We start from the raw sequence: 18,663 nt of genomic DNA, 5'->3' as shown, positions 1-18,663 counted from the left end.
TGCGTGCCTCTCCTCCCAAACCCTGCTCCTTTACTTTTTTCTTTTTAAAAAAATATTTCAATTTTAATAAGATTAGGTTGATTAAAATATTTCAATTTTTAAAAAAAATTATTAACTAAAAAATTTGCTTAATTTTTTATAAGGAAAACTTTTTTTTTTGTAATGAGTGTTTTAAAAATATTACTTGAAATAGTATTTTTTAAAATGTTAACTTATAACTTTTTATGTTTTTTTACTCTAAATAATTTATTAGTTATTCTTATTTAATAAATTATGATTTTATAATTTAATAAATTAATTTTTTAGTTTTAATTAACTTTTAAGTTAATTTTATTCCAGGTAACTTATGTTTAAAGTTCCAAATGTATAACTTTTATATTATTATAATTTTTAAACTATCATTTGAAGTTATACCTACACCAATCAATGGTAGGTATAAGACTTTTTCAGGTTATACCTACACCAATCAATTATAGGCATAAGTTTTATGAAGTTTTATCTACACTTTTATTTTGTAGGTAGTAATCCTTGAGTTCTACCTACACTAATTAATCTAATTAATCGTAGGCACAAGTTTTGTTGGAGTTTTACCTACACAATGTAGTCATAGATAGAAGTCTTTTTTTAATTTTAATGAATTTGCCTACACCAAATAATGGTAGGTAGAAACGGTTGTGCTTTACCTACATCAGTCAAGTGTAGGCAGAGATATTTTTGAGATTTACCTACACTAATTCATGTTTGTAGGGAAAGGCGTCCGTAGGCATAGGTCATTTTTCTTGTAGTGTCACTAATTGAAGGTCAAAGATAAATAAATAGATAGTCTTCTCATATCAATCAACGATAGTGAGAAAGTATGTCATACTCCTATTCCTGTTTTGCTCGTGTCATTAAAATTTGTCTGGGCAAGAAACGTTCCAGAAGTGAATTCCAGTCACTGGGAAATACAACATATCCATGAGTGCCAAATGATATAGAAAATAGAAATTAACAAGTTCATTCTCTAGGATAAAATTTAAAATAGCACTATACACTATTATGAAGTAATTAATAGGAGGGGCTCTGTCAAGGATGAGTTTGATTCTCACTCTCATTAAAACATTTGTTAGTTTAGGAGGGGCTCTGTCAAGGACAAGTCTACTTCTTGCTTTCATTATAGGTCAAAAGAAGTCTTGCATGTCTAGGCCTGCCACTTAATCCTACACTAAGGTTCATAAGACAAATCTATAAATTGAAGGTAATTGCAGCTTTGTGCATTAACTAGATATACTTGTCATCATATGTAAGGTTTCATAATGAAAAAGCATACATGTGCATAAGATAATTGCACAAGCATAGGCTCAGTTGCAGCTTCATCTGACTCATGAAATAACTTTTTCTTGATTATCAGTTTACAGTGCAAGATTTCTTCTTTACTCCAATCCTTTTTGGCTTTGAATTCCACCAGGAGATCCCCTATATATTTGTTTTCATCTAACCCAATGTATAAAAGGAGCTGTCAGACAATTAACTACAAGTTGATTATAATATAACAAAAACTAGGAGAGGAAAAAAGACATGCCATTCCCAAGATCAGGAGCTTTGGAGCCAGTAACAACTTTACGACTTTCAAATAGACTAAAGCTGGAGTATGTTGACAGTTTAATGAGTCCTGCAAGTTCCTAGAGGTAAGGAATAAAATAATATAAACTTCGTAGTATAAAGTATAAATACGAGTGTTTGAGCTATGAAGAACTTCAAACAGAAGTATACAAATAAACACTATATAGCATCCTTTTAAGAAAATTAACTAAATTAACCAAATACATTGTACTATTTATCAAACAAGTTTAAGAACAAAATACTGCAATTTAAGAAGTTTATTAGAATTTGACAGATTACCAATGGCAGCTGGAATTGGCCCAGTGAAGCCATTAGAATTTAAAGATCTGCAATTGAAACCAACTTTATTATCTTACAAGATATCAGTAGCATTAAGAATATAGTGACTGCAAAAAGATATGAACATATGATACTCAAAACATAGTCCAAATGGGAAGTACAAAATTTCTTGGTTAGACTAAATGAAGCAAACAACCCTTAAAGGAAAGCAAGCCATTCTAAATTTCCAACTATAACTGGGATAGCACCAGTGAAACCACAATTAATAAAATGCACTGTTAGAGTTGTTAGGTCAAACACTCGGAGTTAATCACAATTGAGTTATGATCTTAAAAATTCGTAACGACATTCAATACTTACTTACAAAAACATTATTTGTCCTCAAGGCGGCTTGGGGTAGCACCCTTATTATCTTAGGTAGTCACAACATCCATTGAAAGAACCCATAGAAGCCCAATAAGGAGAGTTAATCAGATGGGTAGTTAGAGGTTGAGGAAGACCAATAAAAACTATTAGCAAATCAATCAAGAAGGATTTAAAAGTGAATAGCTTGTTTGTTTGTGTATAAACCTGATTTATAAGAAAACATTATAGCACCGTTTAGTTCATGTAGCTAATACCACTTAGTGGGAAAAAAATGGTGCTCCTTCTCTTTATGGTAGCTTTATTCATCATAACATGCAATAATTTGAAGAGGAAAAAATAGAGTGATGGAACCAATTAGTCGATAGGATAAATAGTCTATAAATTATAATAGGAGTTACCTCAATATGGAGGAGATATAAATCTGAATCCAGAATCAGGTTTACTCCCATATGAGATATCCATCATGGTAGAATTTTGTCCATCCACAATGAAAATTTTCTTGGGAAGCTCCATGTGAATCTGGTTTTACTAGGACTAGCCGGAACACAAAGAAAGACTAAACACATTTTCTTCTGAGCCGATGATTTTTGCATTATGTTTAACACACTTTATGCAACACCAGTACAAAAATGTGCTTGCATATTGTTTCATAACTAAAAATTAGCATTTACTCAATATGTTTCCTGAGTTTCACCAGGTTGATTTAGAGCATATGCATAAAAAATGCATGGTGCCATAAATTTTTTTTCCCCTCACCCTGACTTGCTGAAAAACCATTGATATCTAACTTTTCAATAGACACATCAAATTGAAAAAAAGATACATATACCGTATATTCCTACAAAGGGTTTGGGAGTAGTCATTAGTCCTTAGTGTGCATACGGAACATGTGCATGGTCCATAAGATTTTCTATCAGTAAGTCATACCAGAAATTGCATATTCATTTTGTAAGAGATCAAAGATACGCTCATGAGGAATGTGGTTTTCATCCCCTAGGATGCAAATTCAATGCATAATGTAATGCTTGGGTTTTCATCTTTCAGAATCAGCTAAATAATTAGATCTATTAGCAATCACAAAAAAAAAAAAAACATTACATGTGCTTCAGACAAAAGAACGTAAGCCACCTACCAATGTGTAGTTCAACAATACAGGAAAGATCATAATAGTCAAAAAATCATACCCATATGGAATGTCTCTGTTTCTCATTAATTTAGTAAATGATGGATCATCTATTTCTGGTATGGATGGGAGTCTTTTTCTTGTAATAATATCTTGTATTGAAATCCCCCCTTGCTGTTTTTAAGTGAATGAACGTAGAAATCAAATTGAAACATATTTGAGTCGACCTAGGTTAATCCTGTGCTACCGAATTTAATTTAAAATTTTATTTGTTCTGAAGCGATTCGACAATCGTTATCACCCTATCCACCCCTCCTCCTTCAAAATCTACTTCACCGTGGTCGAAATCCCGTCGTACATAACTACAAAAACCGTGCTTACCCCCTCGCCCCGAACCTCCAACATCAGCCTACGTCATCCAACAGCGTCGCTCACGACGCTGATATCGCCCCGACGAGGGCCCCACACAAAGCACTCTACATCATTCGAGGTAACTTTGCTTTGTCTTTTGAAGTTTTGCGGCTTTCAAATACTCGAAAGAAGAGTAACCCAGAACTCCAGCGGGTAAGTTTCTAAGCAATGTTGTGCAGTAGCCAGCATAGAGGCCTATCACGTTGTCATTTTGAATAATTTCAGCAAAAACTTGCCACCAGTAGCCCTTCATGCCGGCCAACAATCGCTGCATGATGAGCTCCTTCGGGACCATGATCGCGGACATGGTGTTCTCCATGGCATCAACGATGGGAGGGATAAGCACGACATAGATCTGGTCTTGGAGGCGTTGACGGAGAGGTGTCCTTGGTCCCTCTCGTGACGGTTGCATAACCTTAGAAGGGGAGTTAGAGAGTGAGAGAGAGAGAGTGAGATTACTAATAATGTGAGAGACTAGAGGGAGAGATCAAATATTTTTTTTAAAAAGAATCTTCTAAGACTTAGAATGACAACCTTTTAAGATGGTTTTACAAAACTATCTTAGAATGATAGTCTTCTAAAAGAGTTTTCAATAAACCGTCATAGAATGATTGTATTTATTTACAAAAATGTTAAGGCATTTCTTTCTAAGACGGATTTTTTACATTCATCTTTAAATACATGTCATAAAAAGTTTTTTTTAGTAGTGAAAAGTCATTCTATATTATTATGGAAAGAAATAACTAGCTAAAAGCATCACTAGCTGATCCTCTGACCCGAGTAGCATAGGGCACATAGAATCCCGTATGAATCAGCAAGGGTAAATGACTATTATGAGATTGAGCAAGAAAAATTGAATTTAATACATAATTTAATATAAATTTATATTTAAAATAAATTTAAATGCAAGTTTGAATCACATTGAATGAGTTTGTGTTAAATCTATGAACATTAGTTTTATTAAATTTTAAACTAATTTAATTAATTAACTTATAAGAAAACATGCTTGACTATGTGGAAAGTCATCTCAATCAAATATTTTTATAGGTTGATTGACCATAGTCCAAACTGTCTGGTTGTTTTAAAAACATGTATCAAACAGTTTTGAGACATACTTTAATGGTGGCCAACACACGGTTGAAAACGCTAGGCAAAGAAATATTGTCAATGCCACATCAGAAATGAGTAATCTGTTGACCATATTTGTAATTAAATAATAGAAAATATTTAGAGAGTTTCATTAAGAGCTATCTCATACAAATTTAATATTTCAGTTGTTGCAGGTCAAATTTATATAAAAAAATATTATTATAGTCAAACTCCCACATTATATAAATATATCATTGATAAATAATAAAAATATTTCATACTAAAAATAAATAAAAATTAAATGTATTATAATCAAATGGTGCAATAGCATCTGGTTTACAATTGCTGCGTCAGAATAGACACGTTTAAGTCACTCATCCTGGTTGCCAAAACATAAACATTATAGTTGAGTGCGTACTCTAAGAATACAAAATGGCGTCGTAAAGGGTTTCCAAAACTTTGTTAATATACACTTTTTGATTAACTTTGATAATATCTTAGGTACTCCATTTTTTATATAATATTTGTCATTTTAAGTTTTTTTAGAAAGATAAAAAAATTAATACATAAACAAAAGAGAGTAAGAATTTTATAAAATTAAGCTTATTATCCTTAATTTATATATAGATTTTGTTGTTTATAGTATTAATATTATAAGCGACATTTTTTTTGTTACATAAAAAATAATAATTATTTATAGACTTATTTTTTTTTACATGATAATCATTATGATAGATGGAATATCTAATTAGACCATGAGTTGGAAGATACTAGATATATATCAAATGCAAGATGTGTGTCCAAAGCCGAAACGGTCAAACAAAACATCAAATTTTACAGTATAAAACAATTTATATTTATATATTTTAATGGTGTCATTGACTGTAATAAATGTCTTATTTATTTTATTTAAAAAGATTGAATGTGTAATAAATAAGGATGTAGTTAAAGAATTCATAAAAGTAACAAAGAATTAGAGATTTATGAAATGCATGACAATTTATAACAGAAATGATGTAAGGGTCTTTAATAACTAAAAAGAGAAGGAGAATTTTCGTGCATTATTCATAATGGAATTATTAAAGCAACTTGAATTGAACATGGTGTAGTCCAATGAGCCATTTGTGGCCTGTTCCTTCAAAGCACCATGCACCATTAACTTAGCTTCTTAATTTCTCTTTCCTTGTCTTCATGCTCAACATTGGAGATCAAAAATAAAACATCTCTAGATGAAGAAGTAAAAGAGAGTAACGCACCCTGATATGCTATGGAATTCCGTAACCACCCACTAACACACATTATCATTGACTACATTAGACACACACAATGAAACTACAATTTCCACTTCACATGATAATAGACACCTCAACAATACAATAACTCATTTAATATAAATAACTCATTTTGTCTATCCTTCTTGTTACATTATATGACTTATCATATTATCATATCTCACTCTTCTGTTTTTTTATCTCTCATTGTGTTGATTAGAATTTATTATCAACAATACAATATTCATTTCCACAACTAAATCTATCTATTCCATCTACAAGAATTCCAAAAACCATCATGCACTGCCACAAAAGATATTTGGTTTTTCATGAACTTGCAATTCTCTTGAACAAATCGCATGAACGGAAAAATAAAATTGATTTGAAAAAAAGAAAGAGGCATTGATTGATTGAAGAGTTTCATTTAAAATAGATAAGTTGAATCAAGTATATATGTTGGACATATTTTTTCACCCAACAAAAAGCGTCAGCAGATAGAGTTTTGTAGAGAGCCATCCTCTTATTTTACCCCATGACACAATGTAACAACTAACACATGCACTTCCAACAAGACCCAAAACATAAACAAACAAAAAAAAACACAAAAAAATTGACACATTTTGAGAGATACAACTTCATTTAATTGTTGCCTTCTTGCTCCCGTGTTGTCACTTTCATATCATTCACCACCCACGGGCTCCACAACTAATCATGTTGAACCCCGACAACTCATCACTCCCATTAAAATATTTAGAGTTATTTTTATAATTGTTGTTTTTATTATCGTCACCCTCATCCATTTCTTTGTCTCTAGAAGCGTACATCATCGGGTTCTTGAAGGTGCAAATTGTTTGGCTGGCATCATTGCTGGCAATGACTCTACCGCCAATGGCACCACCAAAGACTTGCCCTTGACAGGTGGAAAAGCTGATCCTAAAGGATAAGGGAGGGGCAGGGGTGGCTCCAGGGTTAAGGGCATAGTGGTTGTTGTATAAGTATGAGCCATTGAGGGAGAACAATGTGAAGGGCCTGCGAAGTGTGAGGGCATCAACACCATGCAAAGAGTTGAGGGTTGCTTCAGTGATCATTCCAAAGACATTGGGGATAGTGAGGCTAACGTGGCCTCAATGAGCAACATCAAGAATGGACTCTATGATGTCGCTGCTTGGGGTCACATTGACAATGATGACCTTCATGCAGGGTTCCATGGGTTGGGCCCTTGAGAAGGGGGTGGTCTTAGGCTTGTTCTTGGAGCCCGCAGGCCTACCACATGGCTTCTTGGTGGATGGGTTTGGGAGAGCAAGATTCTCTAGGGGTTGGTTTGTAGCAGGTGATGGTGGACAACGAGAGCGTTGGAAGGAAGAGCTAGTGTTGTTGTCCCAAGAGGATGTCAAGTCTAAGTCAAAGGAGAGGGAGTTATGGAAGATGGAGATTACCATGGAATTGTTGGTCATTATGACAAAGAGGGTAATGAAAAGAGAGGTGGCACAAAATGTAATGGGTGTTTGGAATGTTTCAAGAGGTATGAAGTGAGAAAAAAAAAGAGGTAAAATGTTTTGGGCGAGTGAGAGTTAGATGGGGCAAGATCCAAAAGCCTTGGTTTTAATGGTGTGAAGTTTTGTTTGTGAAGCAATTTATAGTGTGGTATTGGCAATGACTTCTATCAATTTTTTTCAATAAACAAGAATCGAGGGGCTCTTTTATGCACAATGCAACAAAAGCTTTTAAAGTCTCTAGAAATTTATTTATAAAAAGGTAATATAATTTAAAGTTAGGATTATAGTCAAAGATTTAAATTCATTTATTGAAATATATTAGTTAGGTCAAAGTCATGTTAGACATATTAATTATTACTTAAGCATGTAGATTAGTTAGTCTCAAATATTTTCATCTTAATCAATGGTCTTGAGTTCAATTTATGGAAATGCAACTATGTTAAATACATAGAGAGAGCTTTGTTACTAATAGTGATTCTACATAACTTAAGTAAGGCATCTCCTCTGAAGGATAGCATGCGATCTCTAAAAAAACATATCTAAGCCCCAAAATGTTATACTCATTAGTTCAAAAATAAAGCTCAATGAGACATATGCTATTATGTGAATTTTATTCAACAAAAAATAGATTTAAAAATATGTGTCATGAGAATTGAGTTCATTGAAATATTGTTGTTATGCGAATTTTATTTGGATTTAATTCAATAATAAATTAAAATGTGTAAATAAAAATAGTTAGAAATTATATTAATTAAATTTTTCTAATTGCATCACGAAAAAGGTGTGGTGAGAAAAATACTGATAAAATAGTTGAGCTCGTTAAATAGAATTTTTATATAATTTTAATTTATTTTCATCTTATTTATCTACAAAATTAATAATTAAAATTTATAACTAAAGTTCTCTACTCGGGAATAATTTTATAAATGTTTACACCTAAAAATTTAGCCATTGGATACTACTAGCACAAAGAAAATGATTGAGGTGGCTGACGTGGCTAAGTTTTGGTAAAATTGTAAAATGACTTAGACATAATACTTTGGATGATGTGTAGGCCATTTTAGAGAATGTGGAAGTCCAAATGACAGACAAGGAAGCGATTGAAGGGATGATAACCATGATCTCTTAGATTTTAGGGATTCTTAATAGTGTTTCAACTAATGTAGCCATTAGTAGATAATTATAAATAGGGCCTATCACAGGAAGGGACAAAGACATCAATACACAAAACCTAGTCATTTTCTTGCCTATTATTATTTGCTACATTTCACTTATTTGCTTTATTTTGCCTGCTTCTTTAAGTTTCTTTATTGCATTTAGTCGTTTATTGTTTCCTTTACTACAATTCCACATAGGAGTAGCATAATTTAGAAACTTCAGTTTATCGATCAATTGCGGGAAAGCTCTTTGGAGTGGACCAAGAACCCAACTAAGGAACAAAATCCCTTCCTTAAGTTAATCGCCTAAAGGGAATCATCGTTTGATATTTAGTCATCACAATGACTAAAGGAATTTAACACCAAGACAAAATTAGCATGCTGAGTGGGACCCTAGTTACATCACTAAGGTTTCCAACTCTTACAACATCATGTTGTCTATGAGGAAAACCTAGCCCTCGTGGGATAGGAATCTCCACGAGACTTTGGATATAAACCATGTACATATTGTTGGTGAACCATGCATCATGTTGTGCATATGTGTTTTAAAGTGAAGGATGTTTATGATCATAATTGGAAATTAATGAATGAGTTGACATATGACTCAGACCTTGGGGGTGTAATGATTTTGAATCTCTTTTAAGATCATGTTGATCACATGGGTTGAAGTATCCTTGCAAAGTTGGAACACCTAATGTATCATCGGCGGTGTCATCTCAGTGAGAGTGATAGTGTCGAATTGCCCATTGTGTGACAATTCATCGACTAAATGTCCTCCCAGACTACATTCATAATGTTTTCAAAAATGGTACAATATGTATACAAGTTTGAGTCTAATGTGCATCATATTTCATGAGCTTATGTGTAAGTGACGTTTAATTTGGTAGTGGTGTGTTTATGAGACGTAAATATGAATATATGCCATTTATCTCTTTATGAATTCCTTAATCTTTAAATGTATTTGAGATGTATCTCACTCCTCATCTGTTTGACTTGTTTGTGTTTAGGATGAATTGACCCCTTGTAGGTGTGTCTCTATAGAAAGTTAAAATGATGGTGCTGAAAGAAAGACTTAGGTCTCTAATTTATTATCTTTGAATTTTATGGTTATGGGTGCTCTAAAATAATGTAACATCAGGTATGGATTTTATAAATTTATTTTGTTTTGAATTCATTAGTAGTTTTCTTTATATTTTATTTTGTACGAATTGCATGGCCATTGGAATGCCAAGATTACTTTAACTATAAATTATATATCGACTAAACTGTTTTCTTAAGTTTACGAAGACAGTCATGTAATGCTTTTTTACCGAAATTTTTTTTTGGAATGTCATTACATCCCTTTGAATTAAATTCAACAGTAAACATATTTTAAAAATATTAAGTGTATGTGTTCCAAGGAAGAAAGGTGTTACAATTGTGCCATGTGTTAAATCAAAATGCTTGTTTAACTGAATGTTAGTTTTGGCTTGCTTATATGATATTGTTTTAGGTGATGGTAACAAGTCCTTGAGTTTTAAGATTAATGCACATCATTTGGGTTTGTATGATCATTATGAGACTTCTCCCATGTGTGTTTTTGTTTGTAACAAGATTGGGAGTGATGAACTCTATAGGCATGAAGCACATATATTAAAGGATAAGACATTTTGTTTGCCTATGATGTTATTACATGGTTCTTTAGATGGAGAAGCTCATGATAAAATTTTGTTGGTTATGTTAAACATGAAACTAAATATACATCAGATGTGTGGTGGGGGTATTAAAGTTGAAAATGCTAGGAATAGGGTACTGTTTCATGAGTCATAGATTGTATTGCAAATAATGTGTGTGTGTGTGTGTGTGTGTGATGACTTCTTTAGGTTTGTCTTTGACCTGGGAGGATGGGTACAAGGTAACTCAGTAGGAGGTTTCCTCATTCCCTCAAATTTAAAATGTACATGTTTTTTGTGTTAATTTATGATGTAGGTATCTAGGCACTGAATTCGAGGTTGAATTTTTTTCAAGGAAGGAATGATAAAGGTCTAAATAAAAGAGGCTTGAGGCTACATTGGAGTCAAATAGTAGATTATAGAATTATGTAATTTTTGTGTGGACCCTTTGTGTGACTTTTTATTTTTATGTAATTTTGTGTTTAACTTGTTGGGCTTTTCTGTCAAATGGGATCTGTTAGTTAGTAGTATAAATAGGACTCTAAACATTTTGCAAGGGAGATTTTGGATCAAGTTTGAGATTAAACTTTGTGCTATGTGCGAGAGTTCCCTCTTGGCTCTTGGATTAGAACCTTTTTTATTCTTATCAAAGAAACACAGACTACTAGAAATTATACATGTAACATCGCTAGGTTAACATCGGTTTTGGACAAAACCGATGTTAACACAAACGTGGTGGCATACTTGTAAATAAGACGAGTTTATTAACATTGGTTTTGACAAAACCGCCTCGATGTTAACATCGGTTTTGACAAAACCGCCTTGATGTTAACATTGGTTTTTTGAAAAACCGATGTTAACATGACCTAGGTAAGATCAGTTTTGACAAAACCGATGTTAACGAAGCTATGTTAACATCAGTTTTGTCATACCGGCTGAAAAAATGATTGGGCACATCTAGTCCAGTATTGCATGCATAAGGCATTGCGATTAAATGCTCCTTTGCCCTATCCTCACTTAGTTACGTTGTTCCTTCAACATTTTAACATCCCTCTTGATTCTGAACCTTATGTTCCAATAAAGAGATCTTTCTTGATCGGTGCTGTTATGGTTGCCTCTTTTGGTTACCACAAAGAGGGTGATGACAGTTAGGTAAAAAAGGGTGCTCAACCAAATGATGATGAAGGACAATTACCGGTTCAAGAGGACTCTTCTCTCCTTCAGAGTATTTTGGACAGGTTTGATGGACTTCAAACCTATGTTGGTGAGAGGTTTGACTCCGTGGAACGTCAAGTGGACACACGATTCGAGGAGATGAACTCAAGGATTGCAAAGGTTGAAGAAGATGTCACCATCATTCGCGACTGCCTTGATTTACCTCCACCACCTCCATCAGTTTAGACATTACTATTATTATTAATATTTTGATTTCTAGTCGTGTATTTGGCTATGTTTTTTATACACTTATTAGCATATTACTTTCTAAATTAGTTGTTTTAATTTGGTTATCTTGGATGACTTTATCTGACATTTTATTATAGTTTATCGATAAATTTTTATCTTCCTTGCTTAGTTTAGGTATGAATTATTGTCCTCCTTGTTTGTTGTACGAATTAAAATGCTTGGATGATTATGAGTTTGTGTATGATTTTTTTGTCTCTATACGCACTTTATTTTTTTGTTGATGCCAAAGGGGGAAATAAAGTTGGGATTAAATCAAGAACTCATATAATTAAATATCTTAATTTCAAGTGAAGCTTAAACTCAAAAACAAAGGGGGAGAATTAAGTGAGTGATCGATTAGAAGATATACCTTGTATGTGTTTCTTGATTTCAGGTTTGTCATCATTAAAAAGGGGGAGATTGTAGAAGTAAGCTTCATGATGATGAACCAAGCGATTTTGATGATGCCACGTGAGACGACAAGCGATTTTGTCCTTGCATCAATTGTTTGAACGAGAGACGACAAATGCTGGACAACATACGGGAGCATCTGTTGTGTGATGGGATTAAGAAGAATTACACCACGTAGATATGGCATGGTGAATTGACAGACATGCAAATGGGGTCTCAATCTGAGCCATTTAATGTAGAAATGGAAGATCGCTTAGAGGATATGATTCGTGATCTTGGACAAGAGTCTTTTCAGCAAGCACATGCCCCTATGTATGATACATTGCAAACTGATTCAAAGAAGCCTTTGTATCTAGGGTGCAAGAATTCATTGACGTTGTTGTCGGCGGTGTTAAGTCTAGTTAATGTGAAGGCTAGATATGGGTGGAGTGACAAAAGCTTTAGTTCATTGCTTCAAGTAGTGCACGATATGCATCCAGAGGAAAACACATTGCCTAAAGGTTACTATCAAGCCAAGAAGATACTGTGTCCGATGGGTATAGAGTATTAGAAGATTCATGCTTGCCCGAATGATTGCATACTGTATAGACATGAATTTCAAGAAATGCCCAAATGCCCTAGGTGTAGGGTATCACAGTACAAAGTGAAGGATGATGACGACTGTAGTAGTGACGAAAACTCAAAGAAGGGCCCCCCAGCGAAGGTGTTGTGGTATCTTCCCATCATTCCAAGGTTTAAGCGTCTGTTTACTAATGGAGATGACACAAAAGACCTTACATGGCATGCGAATGGGAGAAAGTGTGATGGAATGCTCCGTCATTCGGCTGATTCCACCCAGTGGAAGAAGATTGATCGTTTGTATCTGAATTTCAGCAAAGAGGCAAGAAATCTTAGGCTTGGACTAGCCAGTGATGGAATGAATCCATATGGAAGCTTAAGCATTGAACACAATTCATGGCCAGTTTTGCTAGTGATTTACAATTTGCCTCCTTGGTTGTGCATGAAGCGAAACTACATGATGTTGTCTATGATGATATTGGGCCTAAGATAGCCAGAAAATGACATCGATGTTTATCTAAGCTCGTTGATTGAAGACTTGACAAAGTTATGGGACGAAGGGATTTTAGTGGTTGATGGGTTTCGGAATGAGCCTTTTCAAATGCATGCAATGCTTTTTTGTACCATTAATGACTTTCCAGCATATGGGAATTTGAGCGGTTACAGTGTTAAGGGCCATTGTGGATTCCCCATCTGTGAAGAAGACGCAAGCTATATACAACTAAAACATGGTAGAAAAATAGTGTACACTACGCATCGATGTTTTCTAAAACCTCATCACCCTTACAGGCGATTGAAAAAAGCATTTAATGGAAGTCAAGAGCATGAAATTGCGCCGATACCATTAACTGGTGACCAGGTCTTCAAGCGGGTTCAACACCTGAATACTATATTTGGAAAGACCCAAAAGAAGGAAAAAAACAAGACTTGCATATGGAAGAAGAGGTTGATTTTGTTTTATCTTCCGTACTGGTCTAATCTAGATGTTAAACATTGTATTGATGTTATGCATGTGGAGAAAAATGTATGTTATAGTGTCATTGGGATGCTCCTTAACATTCAAGGCAAGATGAAAGATGGTTTGAATACTCGTCATGATCTAGCTGAGATGGGTATACGATCGCAGTTGCATCCAATGTCTGATGGTAAAAAAATATATTTGCCTCCAGCTTGTCATACTTTGTCCAGAAAGGAAAAGATCAGTTTTTTTTAGTGTCTGCGTTGGGTCAAAGTCCCACAAGGATACTCTTCAAATATGAAGAGCCTTGTGCAGTTGAAGGATCTTAAGTTGGTAGGGTTAAAGTCTCACGATTGTTATGTCTTGATGCAACAATTGTTAGTGGTGGCCATACGAGACATTTTTCCTAACAAAGTCAGGTTAGCCATAACTCGGCTTGCTTTTTCTTCAATGCCATATGTAACAAAGTCCTTGATCTTGTGAAGTTAGATGAGCTAGAAAACGAGGCTACTATTATATTGTGTCAGTTAGAGATGTATTTTCCTTCTACTTTCTTTGACATCATGGTTCACTTAATTGTTCATCTGGTTAGAGAAATCAAATGTTGTGGTCCTGTTTATTTGGGGTGGATGTACCCGGTTGAGCGATACATGAAGATCTTAAAAGGGTATACCAAGAATCTACATCATCCGGAAGCATCTATTTTTGAAAGGTACATTGCAAAAGAAGCCATTGAATTTTGTTTAGAGTACATTGAAAAAGCTAAACCTGTTGGGCTTCTCAAGTCTCGGCATGACGAAAGAGTGGGCGGTAAGGGTTCAAGAGGACTGCATGCTATCACTCCAACTGTAAAAGATTTGCAACAAGCTCACTTGTATATGTTGAATAACAGTAATGAAGTTTTGCCGTACATACTTCGCCATGAAGGTTTAGTGAAAGAAAGTAATCCAAAAATGTCGAAGAACTAAAAAACATAACAAGATTTTCCTAGATTGGTTTAAGGATACAATCTTTGCTGATGATAATGCTTCTGAAACATTAAGAAAACTAGCAGATGGACCTAAAAAAATGTTATAACGTGGCAAGGATACGATATAAACAAGTATTCCATTTATACAAAAGCACAAGACGAGAAAAGTACAATGCAAAACAGTGGGGTCACCCTAAGGGCTGAATCTCAACACTTCGCTAGTGTACATGATGACAATCCCCATGTAACTTCCATCCCTTACTTTGGTTTCATTGAAGAAATTTGGGAGCTTAACTATGTCAAATTTACTCTCTATGTTTTCAAATGTAAATGGGTTGATAGCAACACCGGTGTGCGGACCGATGATGTAGGATATATGTTGGTAGATCTAAAGAAACTCGCTTACCAGAATGACCCTTTCATCATGGCAGAACAAGCTAAATAGGTATTCAATGTTCAAGACCCTTGTGATGAAAGGTGGTCAGTGATTCTGCATGGGAAAACAATTGGTGTTAATGTTGAAGATGATGATTCATACATTGATACTTATGTTAGTCCTTTGTCCACACAAATGTCGCCTAAGATCGTCGGAGAAGAAGAAACTGACGACGTTCATGCTAATCGTAATGATCATGATGCATCGTCTAATATAATTTTCTTATTATGTATTTGATTTTAGTCCATTCATTTACATAACTTATTTAGTTTTGTGAAAATGGTAATTAACTAATGTTTTTTTCTTTACAGGCAAATGACTGCACCACCCAACTCTCCTCCTCCTCCTACTGGTGCAACATCACAGTCGCCATCTACCTTGAAGCAGACAAGAAAAGCCACACAGCTAAGATCATTGGCAACTAGACCAGTTGGGGCAGCGAAACTGCTGGTCTATGTCGATCCTACGACCAGGAAGGTCGATGGTCCCCACAGAAAGAAGTTAAGAACATATTTGGGGATCGTTGCTCGTGATAAGGTCGATGTCACATACGAGAATTGAAAACAAGTCCCTGCTACTCAGAAGGATTTGATATGGGAGGATATTCAGGTATTTTAGTTAAATCTTTCATTTTATTCATTGATAATCAAATTGCAATTTAGTAACAATAGAATGTAATTTTTTGTTTGTCAGGCTGAACTTGATATCCTTGAAGCATCTAATCTGAGGATAAAAAAGAAAATACTTTAGACTGTGGGGGAGCGGTGCAGACAATTCAAGTCTGATTTGACAACGAAATGGGCACTTGTAGCCGACAAGGAAAGTATCGACGACACTGTATGCGAAAAGTACGACATTAGCAAGGAGAAGTGGGCCCAATTTTGTTAGACCTGCAGAGACCCATTGTGGGAGGTAACTAATTTGTGATTTTCATTGTTTTCAACTTTAAATTCACTTATTATAATACATTGTAATCATGAGTTTCATTAATGTTGAATTTTTGCAGGATGTGTGAAAAAAGGCACAGGCCATCCAGAAGCAAAACATTGCCCCTCATGTGTTGTCTCATGGGGGTTATGAATATTTAGAAAACAAGTTGATGGATAAGAAGAGAAAGAAAAAACTGGAGGAAGATGCTCAATCTTGAAGCACTAACACAATGATTGATCCTCCATCTCCCATCAGACGACACGTGATATGGAAGATGGCTTGCACCAAGAAAACTAGGCAAATGACGTCTGATGTAGCAAAGGAAATTGCTGACAAGATTGTAAGTGACTTTCAATTATTAATTGCAATTATTTATGTTTATTATGTGATTGAGTAAACCAATAAATGTGTTCTTTGCAGAATTCATTGGAGGACTAGGCCTCACAGGATTCCTTTGTCGCCCATGGACGTCAGGATGTACTGATTGCTGCCATTGGGCGACTAGAACACCCTGGTCGTGTGCGTGCTGCTGGAGCCGGTGTCACAATCAAGCAATACTTTCGACCAACTCCAAGGACCTCCTGCACGTCTTTCTCCATGGCCCCCGAAGACTTGGAGCAGCTGACGTAACAAATTAAGGACCAATTAAAGGAGTCAATCACATAAAAAGTGACTTAACAGCTAATGTTATCCTTCAGTCAGATGCAGTCCCATTTTCAGTCGCAGATGCAATCACAGGGACTCACACTGCCTCCTAAGCCTAAGGTTGGTCCTTTAGATGCTCATGTCAGCACAAAGGAGAGTTGTGTTGATCCTTCAGGGAACGATCCAGACACGGGTGACTCAGACAAATGCGTGTTGTACATAAATGAAAATCCTCCCCACCTGGTTGCCCTAGGAAGAGTTATGAGGGATCCACAATCGTTCACAACATTCCTTTGTTGCATGATCAAGTCAAGGTTGGTGTTGAGGAGGTTGGAGATGCAGATGCTCCCATTCATGTACCCACTAGAGAGGTAGTGGGGCAGACACTTAACACCTTCCTTGCTTGGCCAACACATTTTGTCAATCATTTATCAAAACAGGTATTTCAATGTCATTAAATGCTTCTTCTTTCAATTAAAGTGTTCATTGTAATTAAATTATGTTGGATAAATTGAGAGTTGTGGGACCGGCAAAACCTACAGATAGGCCGCATCATGATGTCGATGATCCCCTATATCTGATGACATTGACCATCGGACAGCTTTTTCTGAAGCCGTTGCAAGTTATGTAGGATGATACCGTGTTCGGGGTGTTTAATGAAGACTTACCCTTGTACATAAAGCATGAAGATCTGTCTGAAATAGCACACGGTGGTCAATGTCTCAACATCTCTGTTATACAGTTGTGGATTCTGTAAGTCAATTTACATTATTGTTAATTACCTAACTTATTGTTTTAAATTCATACATAATTTACTTTGTGTTAACAACAATAGGCATATGACTGAGACAAGTATGTGAGTGGGGAATGCCGATGTGTATGGATTCCTTGAGCCACAGTCCATCTAGAGATCTAGGCAATCACAATTTGAATCATAAAGTTACATTAAGAACTGGATGCAGAATTCAAAACGGGATTTGTACCTAGGAGCTTACCTGAATGGGTAAGTTAAACTGAACAAATGAATTTAAATAATGTATAATAGTATAATAACCTATATTGGTCTCCACTGCAGTGCACATTGGAAAATGGTCATCATTTTGCCTAAGGAAAATGTTGTTATCTGGTTTTGTTCATTGCATAATAGGCCAGACAACTACCTCAAAGGAATAATTAATAGGTCATTGTTGTTTTTCAATACATTTGCATTAGCATTAGTCGGGAATATCAATATTTTAATTGTATAATAAGCATCCATGTTTGTATTCAACAGTGCTTTGAAAGGACTTGACGATACTCCACAAAGTAAATCCAAGGCTGGTGCTAGGTGGATTGTTGTTAAAGTAAGTGATTTAAACAATGCTTCTACTTATATTTTAGTATTGTGTAGACTAATTTGTACTTAACATTGAATATCTAAATTTCATAATGTTTTTAGTGTAATAGACAAAAAGGAAGCACTGAGTGTGGGTATTATGTCATGCACTAGATGTCAACTATAATCTTAGGAAGTTTCAAGAATAATTGGGAAATGACAATTATTTAATTCAAACAAATTTCCTTTTCTTATGATTGGTATTATATTATCAACTTATGTTTTATTATATCATGCAATATTTCAATTATGCTAGACCATTGGAAACAAAGAGATTAAAGGCGTTTCGCATCGAGTGGGCAAAGTATTATTTCAAAGTTAAAAATGAAACTTAGACTGTTTAGGCAATTTTGTAATTGTAGTTTACTTAGTTTACATTTTTTTTTTCAATTCATGTCTCCTTAACATTAAATATTCTTTTAATTCATAGTAATCAATAAATTTGTCATCCAATTTTTGGTAAAAACTGTTTCAAAACAGAATCAAAATTA

Source organism: Glycine max, chromosome 20 (assembly GCF_000004515.6).
Source record: "Glycine max cultivar Williams 82 chromosome 20, Glycine_max_v4.0, whole genome shotgun sequence".
In the NCBI taxonomy this organism is placed as follows: domain Eukaryota; kingdom Viridiplantae; phylum Streptophyta; class Magnoliopsida; order Fabales; family Fabaceae; genus Glycine; species Glycine max.
The sequence above is the reverse complement of the archived record's forward strand: the minus strand, read 5'-3'. Positions refer to the sequence as shown.